The sequence below is a fragment of the Ambystoma mexicanum genome, chromosome 5p, assembly GCF_040938575.1.
Source record: "Ambystoma mexicanum isolate Mex_15411 chromosome 5p, UKY_AmexF1_1, whole genome shotgun sequence".
NCBI classification, from domain to species: domain Eukaryota; kingdom Metazoa; phylum Chordata; class Amphibia; order Caudata; family Ambystomatidae; genus Ambystoma; species Ambystoma mexicanum.
This window is the reverse complement of record NC_090930.1, coordinates 1,223,147,349-1,223,165,728: the sequence shown is the minus strand read 5'-3', so window position 1 is coordinate 1,223,165,728 and position 18,380 is coordinate 1,223,147,349. Positions and strand designations below refer to the sequence as shown.

Below are 18,380 nucleotides of genomic sequence, written 5' to 3'. Positions count from 1 at the left end.
GTTTGATGAATTAAAAAAAGGCAATTTGCACAGCTCCAGTTTTAGAAATTCCCAATTATTCAGAGGTGTTCTTTTTATTCTTGCACACAAATGGGACAGTCATGACAGCAGTACTCACACAGAGGACTACACTGGGATACAAATCCATAACATATTACAGTGGGATTGTGGACCAAGTTATGAAGGGTCACTTCCCTTGCAACCAATCGTTACCAGCAGCCGTGTTCCCTATTTAAAAATCTGCAAGCTTAGTGATGGGGTGTTCCATGACGTTATTTGTTGAGCATGCTTTTTTGCCTGTTTTGGAGAAACCTAAGGATACACTGATGTCTCAAAAAGCTTCTGCTTCTGAACTGGTTATATTGAATCCAGCGATTAAAATAGTCAGGTCTAAAATGGTGAACCCTGCCACATTTGTAGCCGAACCACTGGCAGAGGATAAATAAGTGCATGATTGCTCAAGCTATGAGGAATTCTATAAGAAGATCCTGAGAGTGAAAGACAATGCTCTAGCAGCTGAGGAGGTTCTCTTTATTGATGGTTCTTCAAAGATCAATCAAACTGATAGAGGCATTCAGGCTCAGCTGTGGTAATGTTTCTAGAAAATGGGTACTCCCAGTTTTTTGATGTCGTGGGGTCAACTCTATCAAATGGGAGGCTAATATGTCAACTAAAAGCAGTGATAGGTCAACTACCCCTTCCTTTAGTCCCTGAGACGCTAACAGGCTAAGTCCAAAGTAATCTAGTTGACTCAAAGTTGAATCATCCCACAATTCCATCACTTAGAAAAAACGAATTCATTTATTTTTATGCATCTTATGCAAAACTTAAAAAAGGACTATAACAAAGACCTACAGATGACAGACTAAAACAACCAAATCTGTGCTATCCACTTACAATCTAAATGGTGTGGTAAAACCAAACCTTTCATAATGAATAGGAACAGAAACAAATAAACAAGAAATGATTCTTAAGAACGGGAAAGCAGTATAAGATACTGTTGACACAATTAATTATTTCCACAATTCTGGGATCAATGGCCTTGATCTCTCCTGCATTCATGCATGTCACAGATATCTATAGGGGCAGTTGTTAATTGTTCATTTAGTATAGCTATTTTACAACCACTCTGTGTTGTTCTAAATGCCAATCAAAGGTATACAAGTGTATATTCTACAAAAATACCCTTGCTGGATTCTGGAACATATGTTTCGGCCTTATTAACTCATACGTTTCACTCTCTCAGTGCCATTGGTTTTGTTGGTAATGGCCGACTTCAGGACAGGATAGCAAGTTTGTTTGAAAAGGTAGTGAATACTTTCCCAGGTGCTCCTATTGCAATCTAAGAAAATTTTAAAAAGAAGAAAAGTTTTAAAAAGATGCTCCTTTAAAGAGCTTAGCTAAAAAATGGTGGTAATGGACTGTGTTTGTTCTGCCATTGCATGGACTAACCTGTATATGACTCAGATTTCTTCGGGACGTGTCAGGAGGAATCTTAATAAGATGGTTCTTAACCACATCTGGCTCCTTAGCGGATGCTTGATTCACAAGGTGTATTCATTCGCCGTACCTATGAGTATACATACTTTTGTCAGTGTCATTCTTATTCACATAAAATGATACATTGTCCAATGTACAGTGCAGCAATTAACTGATAATATAGATAGGTACCTTAAATGTCTGTTAAAGGGCTGTCTCCGTGGCAAACCCTGATAAATTGGCTTTAATTTGGTCAGTACGTTGTTAATTTTGTCTTTTAGTGTGAAAATACACCAGCTAATATGAAAAAATGACAAGAAGACAGGACATTCGTTAGTATCTACATCTAGTGTACTTTCATATTTGTGCTTTACTCCAAATACTGTTAGCATGAGGCAGTAGTCCGACGGTCCTATGAGAGCCATTCAAAAGATATATTAGCTCCATCTAGCTCAAGGCTGTCTTTACTCGTTTAGGTGTTTTATTTTATCTTTATTACCGCCAAACGGCATGCGATTACAAAGAAATACAAACATATATTTGTCTGCTAACTCTGAGGAAATACATACAGCGGTTTAGACCCCCAGTATATATAATGTGTGGCAAATCCTAGTTTGAAAGAGGAAAGACACTAAAAGCGCCCTCTGACCGACGTGCGCCAGACCGTGCCGATGTGCTTAATAATAGTGCACCGCTTTCGCTATAAACAATTTCTAGAGTGAAGGAGCTACAATGGCGCCTACCTCAAAAATGCCGTGCTCACAGGTCCTCGTTGTGATACGTGTCTGCTACACTGATGGTGCAAGCGGAATCATTCGGGCACTTCGTTGTGAAATGAAAGTGATAGGGGCGGTCACGTGCTACTACGCCACGTGGGCGTATTAATGTACTGCAACTGCACAGCTGATGGAATGTGTAGTTCAGTGATGTGATTCAGACAAAATGTGCTGAATATTCAATTGCTTGTTATATACAATTCTGAAAAGTATAGTATTGGGGCCGTGGCACCTAGTTCAGCCACTGTGACGTGATAACAGTGAGAAGTTTGAAACTTTTTTCACCATGTTGGCTGGTGGGCATATTTATATAAGGGGCCGCTGTGCTTCATGGGATATGTAGTTCTATAAAGTCACAGCCGAGTGTGTGGTAAGTATTTTGAAAAGAATGTACAAGTGATGTAGATATGCAAAAAAACGACAGCTCACTATTAGTGTGCAGCAACATCTCTTATGCAAAAACCTTTATGAAAACTAAAAGGTTAAAGAGCAAAACATTGAGCCTCATTCCGAGTAGGGCGGTAAGGGATACTGGGCACCGGTAAGGAGACCGGTGCCGGTAATCCCTTACCGCCCTACTACGAGGTCCCTTAGCAGGTCCCTTCCTTAATGCCTGTTCTTACCAGGTGTTAAGGACGGGACCCGTTATGGAACCAGGGCGCAAATAACGGGCTTGGCATACGCCGGCCCGTTATTTGCGCTCTCTCCATTCCCATTGAGCCCTATAGGGGCTCAATGGGAATGGGAAATGGTTTGGTGAATGGGGACTTACCAGTCCCGCCAAGGTCTGACTAGACCGGTAAGTCCCCATTGCACCAAACCAGACACGGTAAAGTTATTGGTGGCAGTCATGGCGCAAATAGCGCCATGACTACCACCAACCTCGGAATGAGGCCCATTGTCTCTGTATTCTCTTGGTTGTGCAAATACATAAACACTCCATGTATAATTAGCATTTTGTAGTTGTATTTGTAGCAAATGTGGACTAGCTGTGTTAGTGGAAAAGGCTGCGTGTTGTAATTGTATTTGTAACAAATACAGGCCAACTGTATTAATGCACAACAGCTGCCGCATTGCATAGTACATAGGGGCAGTTTTAAATTAGATGTTGTTATGCAGAAAAAAGAGAATAGGTCATAATGATACATTAGCATACTAAATAAAGATGGAACACAAGGATATACTTCATAAAAAGATGTTCCATTCGACCACCACATTTAGGGCCTTGCTTGACCGAATTTGTGTCGTAGATCCCTCTTTGCTCACATCGTGTCAGAGCTAAATCACGGTTACCACCTCCAGGAGCCTGTTGGACGACTTGTAGGACACACCAAAGCATATCGGTGAATTTATGCTGTTTCTTCACATAATATGCTACCAGGGGTTTGTTATCTGTTTGATTTTTGATGCACGATTTGTGCTCACAGATTATTTGTCTTATCTGGCGCTTCGTTTTACCGATGTAGACTAAATTGCAAGGGCATATAATAACATATACTGCCCAGGTGGTGGTGCAATTGGTGAACTCCTGCAGTGGGACAACTCGTGTGCCTAAAGTGATGTTTTTCATGTCCCTGGTTTGTGGACAAACTGAACATTTGCCACATTTGTGGTGACCTGTCACAGGAGGTAGGCCCCATAGGTTACTTTGTGTTTGTTTTGGTATGGATGGTAAAAGATAGGTGTGCACTAAGTTGCCTTTTAGATTTCTTTGGCTTTTAAAAGCGAACCGTGGTTTAGAATGGTTGAAATCTTCCGTTTTGATCATATCCCAATGTTTAAGAATGGTTTTTCGTAGAGGAGCACTGATTGGGCTGAAAGTGCTAACACATGTTATCTTATCCCAGAGAGTTTTCTGTGCAGTGTGTAGGCATGTCTCTCTGGTCATGTGCTGAGCTCTCTTGTAGGCTCTTTGTATAGTAGGCTTCGGATAGCCTCTGTCTTTCAGTCTGGTCTTGAAAGCTAGACCATGATTTGTGTAATCAGTGATCTGAGAGCAATTTCTACGAATGCGTAAGAATTGACCAAACGGAAGTCCTTCTTTTAGGATGAACCTGGAATAGTTTAGTAACGTATTCCTGTAGGTGGGCTTCTTGTAAAGCACTGTTTCAAGTGTATCATGGTCTGTTTCGATGATTTTAAGGTCTACAAACGACACCCTGGTGTGGTTGTGTTCAATGGTAAATTGAATAAACAGGTTTTGAGTATTTAGCCATATGTGGAATTCCATGAGTTGAATAATGGGGCCTCTCCAGATCATGAAAACATCATCGATGTATCTGTACCAGGCTTGGATGTTAGATCTAAATGGGTTGTTAGAGTGGTAAATTGACTTAATATCAAAATCCTCCATATAAAGATTAGACAGGTCAGGGGCAAATGTAGCCCCCATACTGGTCCATTGTAGTTGGTTGTAGAATTTTGTTCCATATAGAAAGAAGTTTTCCCTTAGTGCTAGGCGGATACATTCTACAATAAATGCCGTGGGCACTTTCATTAGAGTAGTGGTACGAGAGTCCAGATATTTGGCCATAACAGTGAGGCAGTTCTGTTGGGGTATTCTCATGTAAAGAGCTACTACATCGATCCTCACATGTATATCTTCAGATGTTACATGGATGTTTTTGATAGTATTGATCATACCTGTGATGTCTTTTATGTATGATTGCATTTTACCAACAAAAGTCCTTAGGAACCAGTTGGCATACATCGACAAAGGTTCGAGGATAGAATTTATGGCCGCTACAATAGGGCGTCCTGGAGGGGTAGACAGATTTTTGTGCACCTTTGGTAAAACATAAAAGGCTGGTGTGGTCGGGTTTTGATTGACTAGGAATGAATGTTCATCATCGTCAATCCATCCTTCTTCAGAAGCGTGCTTCATGAGACTAATGATTTTGTCCCTTAAGTCTGTTGGTAGGGTCATTAGGAAGCTTCCGGTACACCAAAGGATCATTTATATGTTTCATAACTTCTGTCTCATAGTCATTTTTGTCCCAAGGGACTATACCACCTCCCTTGTCGACAGGTTTGATTATAAAGGTATCATTTGATTTTAATTTGACTAGGGCTTCTCTTTCTTTTTTTGAAAAATTATCTTTGCTGTTGTTTTTGGAACGTAAAAGAGCTTTGTGTTTCTGCAATAATGCAGTTTTCAAATGCTATAATGGACAGACTAACCATGAATTGAATGGTGTAACTCTCGATGGAGGTTATAGACCAGTGATACTGGACTCTTTGTCATTCAAAGGAGGGTTTCTGAAAAAATATTTGAGTCTAATGAGCCAGAAACATTTTTGAAGCTCAACTTCAGTTTCGAAATTGCGTGCTCTAGTCGTAGGGACAAAAGACAAACCCTTCATCAACACTTGTTCCTCTGCTTTTGACAGAACATATTTAGTCAAATTGTAAATAGGCACTACCAGTTGAGTGGTGGGCCCTGCCAATTCCTTGTTTGCATTCGTGGGGGCCCTTGGTATTTGTTGCAGCCTCTCTTGCCCGGCCCCTGAAAAAACTGAGGTTGTTGCTATGGTCTAGTCGAGGTGCTGGCACCCGTTGAGGTACTGGCATTCGATACACTACTCGTGGAACGGTTGGATGAATTTGAAAAATTCACATATGATCTTTTTCTATATGTTGAATTAGCATTTCTTAGCTGAGGTTGCTTATCAGATCATCATAGTAGGTTTCCACCAGATATGGCTAGGTTTTTGTTTCTTTATAGTGTTCTACATCCTTTTTCAATTTCCAATTTTTTTTTCTCCATAATAGCTTTGTTGAATTGTACTATTTCCTCATCCATTTTGGCTAAAACCTCTTTGAGGTCTTAATTACATTTTATTGTTTTATTTTTGATTCTAACTGTTCAATTTCGTCACGTTGAAGTTTAGTTTCTTCTGCTGAGGTTTCTATTATAAGAATGAGAAGGTCACAGGAGCACTTGTTGCTCACTCTGCTAAATTTACCTTTAAATTTAGTATTATGAGTGAAGACTCTTGGTATGTTCCTAATTTGTAAGCCTCCCGGTATTACTCCGGCCTTTAAATAGGCTAACATAAGATGCCCATGGCATTCCGTTCTCACCAGCTTCTTCTTATTTTGAAGCAGTAGTTCAGCATCATTAGATTGTGTATTTGCTATTGGTGTACTTATACCTTCACTTAGCAAATATGGCAAGCTCGTCAGTTTAAGGTAAACTCTGTAAATGAAACTAAATTAATGTTGTCCATTTTCACCAATAAATTCGAAAATTACTTTTTGGGCAATTTCTTGCGTAAAAATTACTAAACCCAACAACCAACGGGTTCTCCTTAGGGAATGTTTCTAGAAAATGGGTACTCCCAGTTTTTTGATGTCAGGGGGTCAACTCTAACAAATGGGAGGCTAATATGTCAACAAAAAGCAGTGATAGGTCAACTACTCCTTCCTTTAGTCCCTGAGACGCACAGGCTAAGTCCAAAGTAATCTAGTTGACTCATCCCACAATTTCATCACTTAGAAAAAAAGTATTCATTTATTTTTATGCATCTTATGCAAAACTTAAAAAAAAACTATAACAAAGACCTATAGATGACAGACTAAAACAACCAAATCTGTGCTATCCACTTACAATCTAAATGGTGTGGTAACACCAAACCTTTCATAATGAATAGGAACAGAAAAAAATAAACAAGAAATAATTCTTAAGAATGGGAAAGCAGTATAAGATACTATTGACACAATTAGTTATTTCCACAATTCTGGAATCAATGGCCTTGATCCCTCCTGCATTCATGCATGTCACAGAGATCTATAGGGGCAGTTGTTAATTGTTCATTTATTATAGCTATTTTACAACCACTCTGTGTTGTTCTAAATGCCAATCAAAGGTATACAAGTGTATATTCTACAAAACTACCCTTGTTGAATGCTGGATTTGAATTGAGAGATAGGAAAAAGAAGATACACATTTCCTAGTGTAAAGTCGACATATGTTTCGGCCTTATTTAACTCATACAGTTCACTCTCTCAGTGCCGTTGGTTTTGTTGGTAATGGCCGTCTTCAAGACAGGATAACAAGTTTGTTCAAAAAGGTAGTTAATACTTTCCCCGGTGCTCCTATTGCAATCTAAGAAAATTTAAAAAAAGAAGAAAAGTTTTAAAAAGACGCTCCTTTAAAGAGCTTAGCTAAAAAATGGTGGTAATGGACTGTGTTTGTTCTGCCACTGCATGGACTAACCAGTATATGACTGAGATTTCTTCGGGACGTGTTAGGAGGAATCTTAATAGGATGGTTCTTAATGGTTTATAGTCATAATGTCGAAATACATAATGTCGAAAGTCAAAATGTCGAAAACATAATGTCGAAAAATAAAATGTGAATGTCTTTTTTTCTTTGTTTTTTGTTTGAAATGGGAGGGTTCCGGGTTCCCCCCCAAGCCCCCTTTTTTATTTTTTTTCTGTTTTAACCTATTTTTTTTTACTTGGGGAACTAAATACTAAAATAAAGCATTTGAAAAAAAAATGTCGACATTATTATTTCGACATTTTAGTAATTCGACATAATTTTTTCGACATTATGACTGCACACCGTTCTTAACCACATCTGGCTCCTTAACGGATGCTTGATTCACAAGGTTTATTCATTCACCGTACCTATGAGTATACATACTTTTGTCAGTGTCATTCTCATTCACATTAGGTGATACATAGTCCAATGTACAGTGCAGCAATTAACTGATAATATAGATAGGTACCTTAAATGTCTGTTAAAGGGCTGTCTCCGTGGCGAACCCTGATAAAGTGGCTTTAATTTGGTCAATACATCGTTAATTTCGCCTTTTAGTGTGAAAATGCGCCAGCTAATATGAAAAAATGACAAGAAGACAGGACATTCGTTACTATCTACATCTAGTGTACTTTCATACATTTGCTTTACTCGAAATAACTTTAGCATGAGGCAGTAGTCCGACGGTCCTATGAGAGCCATTCAAAAGATATATTAGCTCCATCTAGATCAAGGCTGTATTTGCTCATTTCATTTTTTAATTTTATCTTTATTACCCGCCAAACGGCATGCGATTACAAAAAAATACAAACATGAGAAAATACATACAGCGGTTTAGACCCCCAGTATATATAATGTGTAGCAAATCATAGTTTGAAAGAGGAAAGACACTAAAAGTGCCCTCTGACCGACGTGCGCCAGACCGTGCTGATGTGCTTAATAATAGAGCACCGCTTTCACTATAAACGATTTCTAGAGTGAGGGAGCTATAATGGCGCCTACCTCAAAAATGCCGTGCTCACAGGTCCTCGTTTTGATATGTGTCTGCTACACTGATGGTGCAAGCGGAACCATGGACCAGCTCACAAGACTCCCCCATCAGCATAGCCACTTCGAGACCGGTGAGGATCAGCTGTTAATACAGCTGCACCCGACGTAGAAAATCATCCGTTTCAACACTGCATTCCCTTTTATTTTGTTGAGATACCTGATGCTGCACAACAAAAGCTCTGCTTTTATTCTTTAAATCTGAAAACAGCATTTTGGAAATGAACTGCCTATTGCAAACCACGAGGTTTGCACTCGCAAAGATGGCCACCACCTCCTGAGCCCATTCACCACCAGACACCGAGAGCCCTCATTGCTCACCGATTGGCTGCCTATTTAGCCAACCCAGCGCCGCCGACAGGCGCAAGCCGGCCTCCACGAAGGCAAACACAAAGGCTCCTGACTGAGCTGGACATGCTTGAGTGCTCTACTCTCTACGTGTGCCAATCTGCTCTCAAACTAAGGTGAGATCCTCAAGCATTATACGTTCGTCGCTTTCCCCACCTGTAACTGCAATTAGTTAGCGTCTCACGCTGCCCCTCCGGTCAGATCGACACCCCATGTACAGAGTACCATGCTCGCACCTAACTCGTACACGCCTGTATCGCTGATCACCGGATATGCAGCTTAGACACCCGATTGCTGGACACTATTTGCCTCGTGAACTTTTGCAGGTCTCTCATGGTCTACGGCACATGAATTGCTCTCCCATTACTGACCGTTCACTGCACACTGTGAATACACAACTGTTATGTGATACTGTTACCAGGTTACACTGACTAGCCTAGAAGTTCCCCGTGCCGAAATTGCACCTTGCCTATGTGTGTTTCTGCATTGCCTAGCTTTTAAGTGCCCCGCGCCAAAATTGCACATTGCCTATGTGTGTTTCTGCATTGCCTAGTATGACGTGCCCTGTGCCTAACGTAACTGTGCTGTACACCAGGGTCGCCAGAGACCATTGTGCTATTCTGTTGTGCCCTATGGTCACTTACTGACCACTGTGCAATTGTGTTGTGCCCTATGGTCACTTACTGACCACTGTGCAATTATGTTGTGCCCTATAGTCACTTACTGACCACTGTGCAATTGTGGTGTGCCCTATGGTCACTTACTGACCATTGTGCAATTGTAGTGTGCCCTACGGTCACTCACTGACCACTGTACACGTGCGTTGTGCCTAGCTGCTACCCTAACCAGCTCGCTGTCCGCACCATTTTTGCCAGCTTACACACAACTCCATTCTAGCTACTGTACTCACGCCCTCCCATTGCCTTGAACTATGCCAGCCTGGCTCATCCTCAACATGTTCCCCTTCTGTGTCATGCCTAATCACACTCCTTGTAGTAGAAGCAGCTACATCCCATTTAGCAACTGTCTAGCCAAGCTTGGCTGCCCTAGACATCACCCCATTCCCTTCCCCACACCCTTCCTGCCCACCCTGCCTCCTTTCCCCCACAGTGTCCCCATAGACCATACTGCAAAAATCAGCGTCACTCCAGGTCACCCTCCACTTAACCGCGTTGACCTTTCCAAAAATGCCCACTGTGACACCAACCAAAACTCACCCAAAATATCAGAATATCGCCCCACAGCCTACCCCAACATCACCACCCGGAACAACAGGCTAGGCTGCAGACTTCTCACCTTACCGAGTAAAACACTAACTACGCCCATGACTAAAGACATCAACCAAAATACCCATGCAAGCACCGGCTCACTAAAAGGAGCCTTACTTAACGTCAGATCCCTTGTTGCTCACCCTACTGAAATCGCTGACCTCATCCGTTCAGAAGACCTGGACTTCCTTGCCACCACAGAAACCTGGCTTCATGCAGCAGCAGGTCCCTACCTAACCCTTGCGGTTCCTGACAACTATTCCATCCTTAGGGCCGACAGACCTAATGCTCGTGGAGGAGGGGTAGCTCTCATATTCAAATCCTCGCTTGATATTAGATCTGTCACCGCCCCATACTAAATTCATGTGAACACCTCTCCATTAAAATACAAACCTCACCTAAGACCACTATCACCTTGGAACTAATATACAGGCCCCTTGGCCCAACAGGGACCTTTGAGGAAGATATAACCTCCCATATAGCAGAGAAATCTAAACCTCTCTCACAGAATATTATCCTAGGTGACTTTAACATGGGTTACAATGATCCTCATGATACCCCTGCATCTTCCCTTGCCAATGCCTTCTGTGAACACAACTACACTCAACTTATCACCTTACCTACGCATCAGAAGGGCAGAACCTTAGACTGGCTCGCTGCCTACAACTGCAACATCACCTGTAAGGACCCCCAACCCCTCATATGGACTGACCATTTCCTACTTTCATTTGATATTAGCACCAATAACCCGAACCACATACAGTGCCCCCCGGCACCAGCTTGTCTGACTAGAAATAAGCGTAACATTACCGTAGAAACCCTCATTCCATTGGTTCTACCTACCCTTAACACGATCCCTGACACATCGGACCCTAACGTACTTGTAGACACCTACAATGACGCCATGTCCAAAGCCATTGACATTATTGCCCCCTTAAAACTATGTAAAAGTAAACCTAGAGCCAATCTTAACTCCTGGTACACATCGGAACTTAAAATACTAAGAAATAAGAAAACTAAAATGGAAAACCTGTGGAAAATGAATCCATCTGAGGAACACAAAATTAATCTCACCAATGCATCCTCCCCCTATTAAAAAAAAATGATTCGCACCAAAAAGGAAGCCTACAATGTAAGAATAAACAATGCTAGTTCCAATACTAAAGAATTATTTACTATCTTGAAGGAGCTAGAAAACCCCAATCCACCTATGACATGTCCGTAAAGGATCAATTATGGTGCACCAGCATCCAAAACGCCCTTGCGAATAAAATCACCGGCCTGCAAACGAAAATTGAAAGTAAAAGACTACAACTCTCCAACAGTAACCTACCCACCCCTAGTTCACCTACTACGTCCAATACCAACTGTGGCTTCACCTTCAAAAAGGTAACCGCACTAGAAGTGTAAAAAATGATAACCTCTCTCAAACCGTCAAACTGTAAAGGGGACAGCTGTCCCGCACAGATTATAGATTATAAAAGATGCCGCAAGAGACCTCTCCCCATTTATTTCTAAACTTATAAACATATCATTCTCTACTAACTCAGTACCTAACAATTTGAAACAGTCATGGGTCCTCCCTCTTCTAAAAAAACAAACCCTGGACCCAGCCATTCCTACTAATTATAGGCCTATCACCACCATTCCCTTCCTGCTAAAAATCCTGGATAGAGTTGCTTACTTGCAAATCCAGAATTATCTAGAATCCAACCAATTACTGGGACTGCGTCAATCTGGCTTTCGACCTCAGCATGGAACAGAAACTGCCCTTGTTGATCTCAAAAGTCAGATCGACGACATTAAAGACAAGGGTAAGGCTGCTATCCTACTCCTCCTAGACCTCTCAGCAGCTTTCGACTTAGTCGACCATAAAATACTCTGTAACCACCTCTCCTCTGCTGCCCATTTCTCCCCTCTGCTGTCACATGGATACAGTCCTTCCTGGCCAACAGAACCATGAGGGTCTTTTCCCCTGTGGCAGCAGCAGACCCCATCCCCATTACTTGTGGTGTCCCACAAGGCTCATGTGTTTCTCCCACACTTTATAATATTTTTACAAAGCCTCTCTTTGATAAATTGGATCGTCTGGGTGTCACCTATACAAACTATGCGGATGACACCCAGATACTCCTCACCATATCTGGCAATTACAATACTGATGTCACCAGGATCAATGAAATTTTCTCTGTCATTCAGGCATGGATGGCCACACATGGCCTCTGCCTGAATGACGAGAAGACCGAACTGCTCATTGTTGGTTCACCTAACAACCTACAAAAACTGAGCCCTAACTATTCTAAAATCATCATCGATGGCAACACCCTCCCTGTCGCCAAAAACGTGAAAACTCTTGGCTTCTATCTTGATGCCAATATTAATCTCACCAAGCAAGTCAATTCTACCGCTTCCTCCACCGCCTACACAGGAAAACTAATTAGAGCCTGCAGACCTTTTCTCTCGACTAATAGTTGCCTTACTTTAGCGAGAGCCCTCATACAGTCCAAGTTAGACTACTGCAACAGCCTCTACCTAGGTGCCAACCAAGCTATAATTAGTAAACTCCAAGTCATTCAAAATAATGCGCTACGAGCAGCACTAAATATTCCCAGGCGAGAGCATATCTCCAACACTAGAATCACATGCAAATGGCTTACTATGCAACAAAAAATTGACCTCAAAACCCTCTGCCTCACATATAAAGCTCTCAACCACTTAGCCCCCCCCCCTATCTTACCAATAAATTCACCTGGAAGCAGTCTAACAGAATTACTAGATATTCCAACACCCTATGTCTCATGGGGCCCAGATTTATCTCTAAAAGAGCCGGAGGCTCTAGTTTCACAGTCCTCGCCGCCCAACGTTGGAACTCCCTGCCACTAAACATTAAGTCGGCCAGTTCCTTCCAGTCCTTCAGGAAACTTGCCGTTGGGTGGCTATTGGCACAAAGTCAATTAGTATGCTAGACACAGCTACTATCTGTATATATTATACATGTACCAGTTATGTCTTAATTTGGCCTTGGCAGTACTCTCTGTATATAACTTTTGCTAAAAGTTTCACTGTTAATTACCATGTATTGTGATTTGTAACATGTACCAGCGCCCATTTACTCCCGGGTCCGGAGCGCTTTATAAATAAAATAAACAAACAAACAAACAAACAAACTTCGTTGTGAAATGGAAGTGATAGGGGCGGTCATGTGATTCTACGTCATGTGGGCGTATTAATGTACTGCGACTACACAGCTGATGGAATGTGTAGTTCAGTAATATGATTCAGACAAAATGTGCTGAATATTCAACTTGCTTGCTATATACAATTAAGAAAAGTATAATATTGGGGCTATGCCACCTAGTTGAGCCACTGCAACGTGATAACAGTGAGAACTTTGAAACTTTTTTTCACCGTATCGGCGCGTGGGCATATTTATATAAGGGGCCACCGTGCTTCATGGGATATGTAGTTCTATAAAGTCACAGCCGAGTGTGTGGTATGTATTTTGAAAAGAATGTACAAGTGATCTAGATATGCAAAAAAACGACACCTCTCTATTAGTGTGCAGCAACATCTCTTATGGAAAAACCTTTATGAAAACTAAAAGGTTAAAGAGCAAGACATTGTCTCTGTAGTCTCTTGGTTGTGCAAATACATAAACACTCCATGTATAATTAGCATTTTGTAGTTGTATTTGTAGCAAATGTGGACCAGCTGTGTTAGTGTAAAACGTCTGCTTGTTGTAATTGTATTTGTAACAAATATAGTCCAACTGTATTAATGAACAACGGCTGCCGCATTGCATAGTACATGGGGGCAGTTTTAAATTAGATGTTGTTATGCAGAAAAAAGAAAATAGGTCATAATGATACATTAGCATACTAAAGATAGAACACAAGGATATACTTCATAAAAAGATGTTCCATTTGACCGCCACATTTAGGTCTTGCTTGACCGAATTTGTGTAGTAGATCCATCCTTGCTCACATCGTGTCAGAGCTAAATCACGGTTACTACCTCTAGGGGCCTGTAGGACACACCAAAGCATATATGTGAATTTATGCTGTTTCTTCACATAATGTGCTACCAGGGGTTTGGTATCTGTTTGATTGTTGATACACGATTTGTGCTCACAGATTCTTTGTCTTATTTGGTGCTTTGTTTTACCGATGTAGACTAAATTTCAAGGGCAGATAAAAACATATACTACCCAGGTGGTGGTGCATTTGGTAAGTTGTGGTAAGACACAGAGCCAATGGGAAATTTGAAGTGGTAGCAAGTGCAAGACTACCGTCTCATTTTTCAGCCCAGGCTGCAGAATTGGTGGCGCATTTTGTCGTGCTCGAGAATCACGCAGGGCAGGAAGTGAGGTGCACAGTGACTCTGGCTACATAACATCAACCGTGCACGCACGGTTAGCACGTTGGAAAATGAGGGGCTACCTCCGAGCAGACGGCACTCCAGTGCAACACGCCGCATTATTGGACAGACTTATTAGAGCACTACAACTCACAGTAGCCATTGCAATAGTTAAGTGCCCAGCGCACACTAAGAGAACTGACTTTATTTAACACAGAAACCAAGTCGCAGGCAAAGATGCTATAAGAGTTGCTTTTTCTTCTGATATTTTTTCTTTTGATACGCCTGATGAGAAAGAGAAAATAGTTGTAATAATGATTGTGAATGAAAGCTTTAATCATTTGTCAAAACACAGTTAATGGAGGTTCAAGGTTGAGCACTGAAGGAAGAGAAAGACCTGTGGATACGGAGGGGTGTTCTTTATGCCTTTCCAAAGCACTATGGTAACAAGACAGCACTGGTAAACTGGTGATGCCTGTAGCCTTATTAAGGGTGGTGTTAGAACAGCTACACTACCTTGCACATGTCACTAGGGAGAGCCTCACAGCAACTATTGCAGAGGACTGGTTTGTACCAAACCTGCTAGAACACGTTGCTTTGTATGTAGTAAATTGCATCATATATCAAAAGTTTGCTGCTGGGCACATGTTGCTAACAGTCAGAGGTGTAATTCCTTGACCAAATGGTGCTTTTCAGTATTTACATAGTGATTATGTTGATATGCTGCAGATTTGTAATTGATATAGGTATATGATAGTGGTAGTGTGCCGGTTCTAGTGATGTATTGAGGCTTGTCCATGCACACATCCTGATTAAATCTGCGCTGCGAAGTTCTTAGTCTGAGAAGTATTTCCTAGATGGGGAGTATGTGCGGTGTGGAGATCAGATAATGGCCCCCATTTTGTGAATGAGTTATTTGAACAGATTAGCTTATTGCTTAGCATTAAACACAAGTTTTCTTCTGCTTATCACACGCAAGTGAACGGGATATGTAAGGGACTTATGGTCTGCTCAAGAAGAGAATACTAAAGTTGAAACTGATCCTGAAGAAGGGTTGGCTGCATTTCCTGCCCCATGCATTACATGCATTAAGAAATCAACCCGGCTCTGACCACCACCTCACACCCCATGAACTAGTCACAGGGAGGTGAATGAGAATGTATCTAACTCCTCCATTGAGGACTAGGAGTGATGCCCAAACAACTTCAGATTTATTAGGAAATTAGCTACATGCGTACTTAACATGTATGACCGCTAGTATCTCTGTCATTTCAGATCAAGTCAAACGGATAGGGTATCGGTCTCAGAACACAGAAGAAGACCATACAGCAACCGGACCTCGGAGATTATGCGTACCTAAATTGTTTGCTGGAGATAAGGTTCTCATAAGGAATTTCACAAGAAAGTGGCATGAGCCTAGATTTAGTGGCCCTTTCGTTGTGGAGAATATTACGCCATCAGCAGTCAAGGTCCTTGGGAGACGAGCTTGGATACACCTAGGAGATGTGAAGATCTATGTTGCAGAGGACGACGTACCCCAACCCATTCAGAAGCAAGTTAAGGAGAAAAAGTTCAGCATATCCATGCAGACTCGATTGATGACAAGGAAGAAGGACACAAAGACTGTCCAGTAGACAGATGAAAGTGTACATTGGGACTGTGGCTCCTCTGAGACACCTGTTGTAATTGCTATAGCCATGAGTGAGAAAAGCTATTGTTCTTGACCCACAGGAGTTTACTGACATTGGACTGTGGAGTGCTGGAGTAAACGAAAAATGCCCAATTCAGACTTTTTGTTTGACGACTGGAAGAGGGAGCAGTTCCCCGACTCGTTTATTACTGAGTTTCTCTTTGGAGGTACCCGTGGTGTTATCAGATGTTGACATACACAGACTACTTCTTTCTGTCTTCATATTTATACTCAGAGTTACCCTGCTCTTGTTGGGCATAGGACTGATGTGCATACTTTTGTCTAAGATCCTAAAAATGGCCCGACGATTAGCGTTTATTGGCAGCAATTATAGAGCAGATCAGACTACTACCTGAACATCTTTCCTGACACACAGCTGGTCCTATCTAATGACGATGCCCACAAACTACTTGTCATAATACTTTACTATTTGCTTCAAGTACACACTTATCCTATTTGGTGAAACACTAACACTTATGCATTTATGCAAGATCATATAAAACTTCCAGCAATCAGCCGATTACTTGTGGAGATCATAGGGCAAACACAACAACTACCTGAGCATCTAATGAGATTGTCTGAATAAAACAAGTTGTTCCTTCCTTAAAAGTAATTACAGACAATCATGTGGTCTATAGAGCATATTGCAGTTCCAGAAAGCGAGCAGAGTCAATGACGTGTGGAGAGACATCAATGGTGGAGCCTAATTTATTGTTGCATATTCTAGGCCTGTTCAGCATAGATTATAATATTTCTGCTTCTATTGATTCACACTGTGTACTTTAATGGTTCCAGAAGTGACGGTGTTCCATTAATCCTTCACACTCCAGTCACCTTGGCAGAACTAGACACTGTAAGAAGGCCAATGCCTTATGTGATTGTCCCTACTCCAGTAGTTCGCGTATAGGTTGCTATATGTGTGACAAGTGGCCCTAGGCTCCCCTTTGGAGGGAGGACCATTTTTTATTTACGTTATGGTAATTATAGGCAGAATCATCTGGCAAGAAAGAACTAAGAAAAGTGCAAGGCAGGATGATTATGAATTAAATTATTATTTAGACAGTAGAGCACATTTGGGGAACAACATGTGGTATCAGCAGAGGAAATACGTGGGGAAAAGTACTTTTAAGGAGGATTGCTATGTATGTATACTCCTGCCTTATGCTATGGGAAAGTCTAAGATATTAATAGCTATTGAAATAGATGTTGAAACAGCTCATTGCTTAATTCAACTTGCACTCTGTCATACAATAGGTCAGTTCCAGGGTCTAATGGCATCCATGGTATGGGTGAAAGAATGGACATCCCCAGATGAAGATGTTTAAGTACAAGATTTGAAGACAAGAGAAAGATCACACACTAGAAACCATAATAACATATGAACAACCTGACATGAAGGGAGCTGGAATCTGATGGGAGATAAAGAGGAAACTCAAATGTCAAAGGAAGACTGATGAAGAAGTTCGAAGCTGCAAGGAAAGAGGCCACATTCGAATCTCAGCAACAGTAAATTCTCCAGATGGCTGGGAAGAAGGCATAGTCATATCCAGAGCTGTGGTAGTAACTGGTCATCTCAAGCCAGTTATTGAACGAGTAGAAAATGGATGCAAACCTCTATGATCGAGGCTTGCAAAACTTCTGACTTGGGTCGAAGAGAAAGGAGGCCCATTACAGATAGTGCCTATCGACAGTGCAGAACTATGTTTCAGAAATAATGGCACAAGCAGAGTTGGAGAGAATCAACAGTGCAGAAGAATCTTTGATGTACCAGGAATGAAAGACGGGACAGTCAGAATAATGGATCAATATTGGGCCTGCGGATCCAGAGCATACATGAAGCTGCCCAGAGAATGGGGAGGACTATGTTCCATCGAGATTGTTCATGTTCCAGTATTGGTGATTCCTAAAAGTGACTTCAACATTGGCGAGTATACAAAAGCAGATGCCAACCTGAGGAAGAAGAGATCTGATGAGCTCTTGAATAGAATGAAGAGAGATAACTATTTCTCGGCGAAATCGATAGAAGCTTTTGATGGCATTCCATATGAATGTAGATTGTTCAGTCAGACTTCAGCAATATTTACGACAATTTTTATGCCTAGGATCCAGGTGATTTCAAAAGTAGGGAAAAGTGGTCACACGGATTAGTA

General features: G+C 41.5%; 1 long non-coding RNA gene across 1 annotated transcript; it reads right to left on the bottom strand.

Annotated features, from left to right (window-relative positions):
* Positions 1-782: 782 nt before the first annotated feature.
* On the bottom strand, positions 783-2,320 carry LOC138481772 (uncharacterized). The gene is made up of 4 exons (XR_011274394.1): positions 2,223-2,320; positions 1,672-1,776; positions 1,453-1,570; positions 783-1,342 (listed from the first exon to the last, which is right to left on the bottom strand). It is a non-coding gene; the product is annotated as an uncharacterized lncRNA (long non-coding RNA).
* Between the last annotated feature and the right edge of the window lie 16,060 nt (positions 2,321-18,380).